At 48.9% G+C, this 8,270-nt stretch overlaps 1 long non-coding RNA gene across 3 annotated transcripts in view; it reads right to left on the bottom strand.

Annotated features, from left to right (window-relative positions):
• Positions 1-5,334: 5,334 nt before the first annotated feature.
• LOC116643950 overlaps positions 5,335-8,270 on the bottom strand; it is an 89,779-nt gene continuing 86,843 nt past the window's right edge. For all 3 annotated transcript variants that reach the window (XR_004301670.1, XR_004301671.1, XR_004301669.1), the window contains one exon: positions 5,335-8,146. This is a non-coding gene — a long non-coding RNA (uncharacterized LOC116643950). The remainder of the gene's footprint in view (positions 8,147-8,270) is intronic.

The raw sequence follows: 8,270 nt of genomic DNA, 5'->3' as shown, positions 1-8,270 counted from the left end.
GGCAAGTCCACAACCTTCACTCTCTCTCCCCAATGGAGAGCTTTTAAGGCCCAAATGAGGACTGACTTTGCATGTAATCTAACCCACAAAACTAAGTAAGCAGAACTCCCTTGCCCTGCCCTTAGAAGAGGAACTTTTATTGACCTAAAATATCCAATAAATGTTTTATCCCCTGTGTATTGTAAGTTTTAGCTTGGGTAAAGGATGATAGTTAGCCTTCCAGTATTGATGTTCTCTGCCTTTCTAGTGTCCACATGAGAGATGGCAAGCCCAGGGCTAAACCAAACAGGAATCATCACTGCAATATTAATCTGTAAAGACAGATCTCCAAAATCGAAACTAGAAACAGAACAGAAAAGAGACTGCTTGTTGTCTGAAGATCCATTCACCCCTGAGCTTTCTCTGACCATGGGAGACAGCTTGACTACATTTCCCAGACTGCCATGCAGCTGGGTGTGGTCACATGACTCAGCACTGGCCAATGGTGTGTGAGCAGAAATGATGCATGTGATTTCCATGCCATAACCTTAAAAGAAAAGAGTGTGTGCTCTTCTGTCTCTCTGTCTTGCCTCATGGAAATTTGACATGTGGAGAGCCATTATGGAGCATGCATTCAAGAACAAGTCCTCAGCGATGGTGGAGATAAAGATTTTAGGTCCTCACCTCTAGAGCCACCTTATCAACCAACTGCTTATTCTTGGACAATCTTACGAAAGTGAAATTAATTTCCATCTTTCTTGCCTCTTTCAATGTTATTTGTATTCTGCTAATACGTGGAGTAAATCCAAAGAAGAAAGCCAGTCGATGAATGAGATGGGAAGGATCAAGAGAACAGAGAAGCAGGTAAGGGTCTGCAGTTGGGAAAACAAGTGCTGGAGAGAGGCACGGTCCAGCGTGCAGACTGGCTCACCAGTACCAAAGCCTGGAGCAGCACTCAGCCCATATTTGTTGATAGAAAGGTCTCTCCTCACAGTCATGTCCACTGTGCAAATACAACATCCTCTTTCTCACTTCCTGGCCTTTGCACATGCTTTCCCTTGAGCCCAGAATCCCCACCCCCACCCCTACCATCCCCCAAACCTGGATAAATTCTACTCTTCTTTCAGATTTCTGTAGGAATCTTGCTCCCCCAGGGAGAGGCCTTCTCTAGGAGGCACCCCTCCTCCGTGCTCTCCTCAACGTCTCCCCTGTTTGCACCCCTGCCTGCTCATTTTTCTGGCTCTCCCTCCAGCTGAGAATTTTGGGAGGGCAGGGCCCACACCTAACTGTTAGCCGCTGTATCCCCAAGGCTAGCCCCAGGGTGCCCACACGATACCAGAGACCCTGAGTTAGAAAGCCAGAAGCGGGCTTTCAAAGGTGTAGGTCAAACAGCAGCCAACTGAGAACTGGGGAGGTGTCAGCTGGAATCAAACCCCCAGGGCAGACCCTGCCTCCTGGGGGAGACCCAGCCAAGGGCCCCAATGCTTCCGTTGCTGGGGGAAGCAATTAGGGGAATCCTATCTTCCAGCAGGGTTTGCTAACCACTTATAATCCCACAACCATTTCCGCTGTCAGCCTCCCCTCATTCAGGTGCTGGTGGTTGAGCTGGGGGTTTGTTTTTCTCTATTTCTTTCTCACTTTCCACCTTGGGTTTTAAGTTTCCAAGGGTTATTCCGCGGCTCAGATCTGAGCACAGCTCTCTGGCCACCCCCTCCACGCTGCCTCTGCCCTGCACGAGGCACCTCCCTCAGGAGCTCCCAGGACCCGGGGACACCTGCGGCGCCAAACGAAATCTCCACTTTTCTCCCCAGGCCCCCTTGCCTCCAATCGCTTCCTATCTTCTTAAGGCCCAAAGCAGTTCCAGCCAGTTCTTCAAAAGCCACACAAATTATTCAAAACAACAGCGATACGGGAAAATAAAAGCAGCTAAACTGCAAAAAAAAATTATCTGGTGCGCACAAGCCGTCGGGTCTCTGGCTTTCTCTGACAAGCCCGCCACAGGATCGGGGAGCAGGTGCGGAAGGTTCCCCAGAACCCCGCCTGGTCTCCTCCAGCACCAGGGCACTCTGCAGCCCCCACTCCTCCCAAGAGCAAGGTGACTCGTCCAGGCTGCCAGGTCACACAGGACCCAGCACTCACAAGGACCTGTGCTTGGTTTAACGCTCTGCTGTTGCGGTCTTGAATTCTTCGTGACTTTGGAACAAAAGCCCACCTTCCCATTCTGCACCGGACCTGATTTGTACCACAAAGCTGGGAGCCTGTGCTATCCTTTGGCCTCAACTCTTGCCAGTCACAGGCTGCCTTCCCACACGCCAGGCTCGCAGCTTCCCAGTATCACCGGGACCTCAGGACATTGGAACTGGAAAGGGTCCTGGGACAAGGTGAGGTAGGACAAAAGTCCAATCTGGGTTCAAATCCCACCCTGCAACTGATTAGCCTTAGGCTAATTATCACCCACCTCTGAGCCTCAGTTTCCTTGTTTGTAAAATAAAGGAAGTAATACCTTACCTCCTAAAGTTGCTGGGAGCATCAAAGAAAGCAATTTATTAGAACAAGGCGCTTGGAAGAGACTGGGGCTTTAAATATTTGAGGTTGGAAAGCAGCCATTTTGGGAATGTCGGACAGTCTCTGTAGTTTATGAAGGGGAAAAATGAATTTGTCTTTGGAACAGACACTCCCTTTGTTTAAGAAAGGGCCACATCACTGAGCCTGTTTGGTCCTACTGGTAAGGCTAGTTCTCATCCTAATGTATACCATTTACAAATGTCAGCTGGAGACTCTCCAGATGAATCCCAAAGTCAGAAATTCTTTTTCTGTAAAACTTGGAACTTCAGTGTCCAATGCTTGAAAAATCACTGTATATTCTTGGGAGATTAGTTTGTTTTTTTGACCAAAAATGAGCTCACAAGTGATCGAGTGCCAAGATCTACCCCCGCAAGAAGGGAGAGGCAGTCTTGGCCCCCAAAACTGGGCCCAGCCTGTTGAGTTGCTCCTGTGGGGCTTTTTAAACTGAAGAAGCCAGACTTGGTGAAGCCAGAAAGGTCTGTGGTGATTGCGATTGGGTCCGACAGCAACCTGACAGGTGGGAGTGGGCATTTCCTCCAAAGGTAACGGAGGTTCCCACTGTCAGGCTTCCTGGGAGTTGGGCTGAATCCTGGCAAAGGAATCAGGGGCACCGGGGGCTAGATGGGATGGAGCTCTTCCTCTCCCTGAGAGTGGCCTGAACCCCTCAGCAAAAATGTTCTCAGAGTACCTTTTGGGTCCTCCGGTCCCATGAAGGCCCAGTAGAAGCTACACAAGGCCAAGCTTTGTCTTTTTGTTAAATTCTGTTGTCCTCAAACATCCAGTGAAGTTACATCATTTCCATTTAAAAAAAAATCATGTTGTACAACTTACATATATATAAGTTTTATTTGTCAACCATAATTCAATAAAGCTGGGGGATTGTAAATATCATCTCCATTCTCTTTAAGCTATGCTTTGGGGACAGAAGGAAGGAACTCACATCCATTTTAGGGATAAAGATATACAAGGTTGAATGTCAACAGCCTGGAAAAGAGGATGCTAACAGATGCCCAGCGTGCTCAAAAGAAGCAATAATGCAGAACAAGGAGGCTGGGAAGGATGACAACCCACCACCTGGGTAGCGCCCAGTGCCCTTGGGTAGACTTGTAGAACGTACACGTGTTCCTCAGGGTTCCCAGAAATAGCCTAGAGAACTTCCTTGAAGAATGGACTTCCTTTAGCTGATGAGCTGGGGGTTAGGGTTATCATTATGTGCCCACAGATGACTGAACAGGTACAGAAGTGGGGCTGTGGAGGTCAACTGGTTTCCATATGCAAAATAATTTAATCTGATGCTTCATGACCCATATAATAATAATTAGTGTTCTTTTACAGTTGAGGAAAGTAAGACCCAGAAAGCTTAACCAAGTGTTCCAAATATTCGTGATTTCTTTACCAGCTACATCCCCTTACTAGAGAGTCTGCTATGGCATCATGATGGGACCCCTTCCCCTGATCACAGCTGATTGAACCAGGAGCTGATGACACCTGACTCAAGTTAAACCAATCAGATTCTCTCTCCTCGGTATTTAAATGAAGTGATCGTTGGTCTCTACTATGTCACTGAGCGGTGAGGAGCTGAGCGTGTCAAGTCTGGAATCATTGCCAAGGTCAGCCAAAGCCCTGGGCAAATGAAGCGAGGAGGAGCAGAAAGTAGGCCTGGCAGGGGAAGTCGTCTTCTGTGGGGAGGTGAGTGGGGCAGGTATCTGAGGAGTTGTGGAAACAGGCTGCCCAAGGGGCCCGAGAGAGGTGGTGACTTCCCACTTGTTCTGATGCCAGGCTGAGCTTCCTGCAACGGGGTCCTAAGAGCTGCCCCTGAATACTCATGATAGGACCCACCCCTGCTTTTTATCTGAGCTAAATGGAAAGAGCTTCTTTTCACTGCAGTCAGCAATCCCTGGGCCCAAGTCACCAGAGAGAGACCCAGCCCCATGCTCTCTCTATGGCACCCCACCACTGGCTTCCTCTCTTAGAGGAAGGCAGATTTCTTTGGTATTTATTCAATCTGTTGAGGTATTTTATAGTGAGAATGTAATTTTTCTTAAATGCTCACAAAGTCATGGATGCCCAGAAATGGCCCAAGTCTCTATCTGAAGATCTCTAAGTAGGGATGGTCACATGACACCTGAACACCCATCAGCAGACACCCCACCAAGGCAGTGGATAATGCCAGTTGAGGGACCAAAGGAGCCTTTGTCTGTGGGCCTGGCAGGGCTCCCTGTTCTGGACCAGGCTCTCAGGTTGCAGATCCTGGCATCAGGTGATTCCCAGAAAACAGTGAGACTCCAGCCTACGGTGGCCAAGTTCCCTGTATTATTTCCTGCTAGGAAACAAATAACAAATAACTTGGCAGGCAGAGACACTGGGGAGCTTCCCATCATCAGTGAGAAAGCTGGGACCATTCCGTCCAGGGCTGTCTATACAGAACAATCTATATAACTTCTCCGTTGGCCCATCATGTAGCTGCCATGTATTTGATACCCTCAATAAAAAGGTAAACCTGCTCAAAATAACAATAATAGTAACTACTGAGCTTCTGTTAGTACCAGGCCCTTTGCATACATTCTCTCTTCTCTTTTTTAAAGATTTATTTATTCGTTTATTTATTTATTTATTTATTTTTAGAGAAATTGAAAGAGAGTGCCCTAGCGGGAGGGACAGAGGGAGAGAGAGAGAGAGAGAGAGAGAACCTCAAGCAGACTCTACACGAGCTTGGAGCCTGATGCAGGGCTCGATCTCACAACCCTAAGATCATGACCTGAGCCAAAACCAAGAGTCAGACGCTTAACCGACTGCACCACCCAGGCGTCCCAGCATGCATTCGCTTTTGCTTCCAAAACACCACATAAAATAGGTGGCATGACTGCATTTTACAGATAAGCAAGCTGAGTCTCTGAGAGAGTTATTACATTTTTCACCCCACGTTGCAGAGCTAGGAGTCCACTCCACTCTGCCACTCCTAAAAGCTAGCATTTCTCCAGTTCATAAAGTTTGTTCTGGACACTGTGTCTAAATGTCTTCATTTCCTCTTCATAAAGAATCCTACTATTATATGAATAGAGAAACTGAAGCAGAGAAAGCCTAAGTGATCTGCCCACGTGGGTGGTAGAGGTGAGATTTGAACTCGAGTCCTCCTGAGCCCCAAAGCAGAGGTTCTGCCCAGGGCCCCTTCTAATTTCTCCTCCAAGCCCCTCTTTGGAGAGACTGGCTGTTCCCGGTTGCTAAGGTCAGCCAAGAAGCTCCCTGACACGTAGAGGCCCTATCCCCCCCACCCCAGCTTGGGCTTCTCCCCCTGCCCGCGCTGGTGCCCCACACAGCATCTCCTCAGACCCCACAACTGCCATGTTAGGCGGGCAGATGACAGGCCTGACACCCGCCTCCTGACACTCAGACAGGTGTGCTTTGTCAGCTCTAAGATCACACAGCTCGTAATTGGCAGAGCTGGGCCTTGAACGTGGGTTCTCCCCACAGAACCGCGCTGCATCTTTAAGGGATTTGCAACAGGAGCCTCTGAAAACCCGAAAAGCCCTCGGGTGAAAAGAAATGAGGAGCAAAAAGGTAGAATTTGAGGCAGGATGACAGGCCACACGGGTGGAAACGCTCCCATGTCCTGAACCCCCTGAGGTTGCTTGGCCACCGTCAGCGCTCTGGGAGGGGGGATGGTCCTGAGGAAACCAGCCCTGTTTCCAGAAACGTCGGTGACTGTGTCGAATCAGACTCCTTTGTGATCACACAACAGCCGCTCTGCGATGCGTTCGCCCGATCTCGGTTACCGCCCGCTTGAAATGAAGAGGCGACATTTGGTCAGTGGGCAGTCTTCCTGGACCGACACTGGGAGATGCACCTGCAGGAGGGTTCCGGGGACGGGGGCATGCCCCTCCATCCTCCCAGAAGGGCTGCGAGAGAAGCGGCGAGCGCCGGCTCGGAGGGAGAAGGAGCTGAGCTGAGGCTCTGGACCTGGGACGGGTCCCAGTGTGGCTCTGGATCCAGGCAGGAGGCTGAGGTTTCATCCCTCCTCCCCCTGCCATGGACCAGCCATGGCACACAGGACGCACAGGCATGGAGCATACAGTCAAACACGGCAGCTCCCTTTGACTGAGGGCAGTTTTCAGTTGTGAGCCTCCAGCAGCCCCCCACTGCCAGCAGCTGAGCGAATAAGCACCCCAGTTCTAAAGAGGGGCCCCGGGGGGGGTGCACTGTAGCATCCGCTGTAAATAGCCTTTCGGGATGTGCCTGGGGCAGGCACACAAACAGACAGCTGCCCCAGCTCCTGCAGCCCCACCCCAGCCCCTCAAAATGAAAAGTTGCAAGAAAGCACCGTGAGACATCACCTTCAGAAACAAACAAAAAGAGCAAAAGAGACAACTCCCCCAAACTCTTGTTTTTCCAACAGCTAAAGTAGAAAGAGTGAAAGAGCAGGAGTCCCCTGAATCTGGGATGGCTTTGGCCTGCCTCGCCGCCGTTATGATGGATTACGTTGTTATTCAATAACATAATAGATGGTTGCCTAATTCACCCAACTGTATATAGATTTTTAAAAAAAATCCATTTCCCCCATAAACAAGAGCATAATTTTAACCAGCAAACCACTCAAAATCTTAACCCCGAGCCACCTTATTTGCATTTTTTCCCGACAGAGCTTACATTTTTTTTATTTCTTTAATTGGACAATTTTGAGCATGAAGCCTGACCACCAGCCGTGCCGGGGTGATAACATCCTTATTCTACAGCCGTAGTGCCTCCCACCCCTCCCCATTTCCAGAATTAAAGGAATGTTTCATGGCCCGCAGCCACTTTCAGAGTTAAAAGAATGTTAAAAAGATTTGGGGCTCAGTCTGTTGGGTCCAAAGAGGATACAAATGAGAGTGTCGGTCCCCTGAGCCCCTTCTCATTTTGGGGCATCTCAAATCATTGCCACAAATGTTGGGGCTCTTAAACTTCCACAGCCTTCCTTGCTGGAGTTCTGAGGGCCCCAGAAAGCTTTACGGACTGTAAGAAAAACAGAGCACAAAGGGAAAATTGGTAGGTCATCTACCAAAAAAATCCTTCGAGTGCCTCCCGAACTGCATCTCGTCCAAATCTCTCCTTCATTTAATGACTCACCTTACAAAAAGGGTCAACTGAGACCCAACCTGGCCCAACCTGGTCCATTTCCATGTCGGCTGGGTGATGAATTTACAGGGACACACTGGTTCTTACATGCACAGATGGCAGATTTTACAACACACCAGCTCAAACGTCATCCTGAAAGACTCTCTGTTTGTTCACATTTTTCTGAACTTTGGTTTCGTTGGTTTGTTTTTGTTTTTGTTATTACTGCCGTTGCCATTTTTAATCCTCCGTGTTCTTGAGGAACCCTTCTCCGGGGCAAGGTCGTTGGGGTTCTTTGATGGCACGGGGGCTTTGCACTTAACTCGCAGCCATGGTCCCACTCAAGATCAAAGAGGCAAGGCGGGATTAATGGGAAGGAATTGCTGTGTCTTTGTAAGAATTTCTGGATGTTAACCATCTCCGACCGTGTGTCAACTCCATCCAACTTCATTCATCAGTGAGGCTCTCTTGAAACCTCATGGATCCCCTGGCCTGTAATCTTCCTTTGTTTCTGTAATGAGATGAAGGGGGAAAAGTTCCACTGAAATAAGTTCCAATTAATTATGCCTCTGAGTAAATCTTTTGGATCACGATAAGTGGCTCACAGTAAGAAGCGCCAACTCTCCTGGAATATA

Source organism: Phoca vitulina, unplaced genomic scaffold, assembly GCF_004348235.1.
Source record: "Phoca vitulina isolate PV1807 unplaced genomic scaffold, GSC_HSeal_1.0 scaffold28, whole genome shotgun sequence".
NCBI classification, from domain to species: domain Eukaryota; kingdom Metazoa; phylum Chordata; class Mammalia; order Carnivora; family Phocidae; genus Phoca; species Phoca vitulina.
This window is presented reverse-complemented; position numbering and strand designations above follow the sequence as displayed.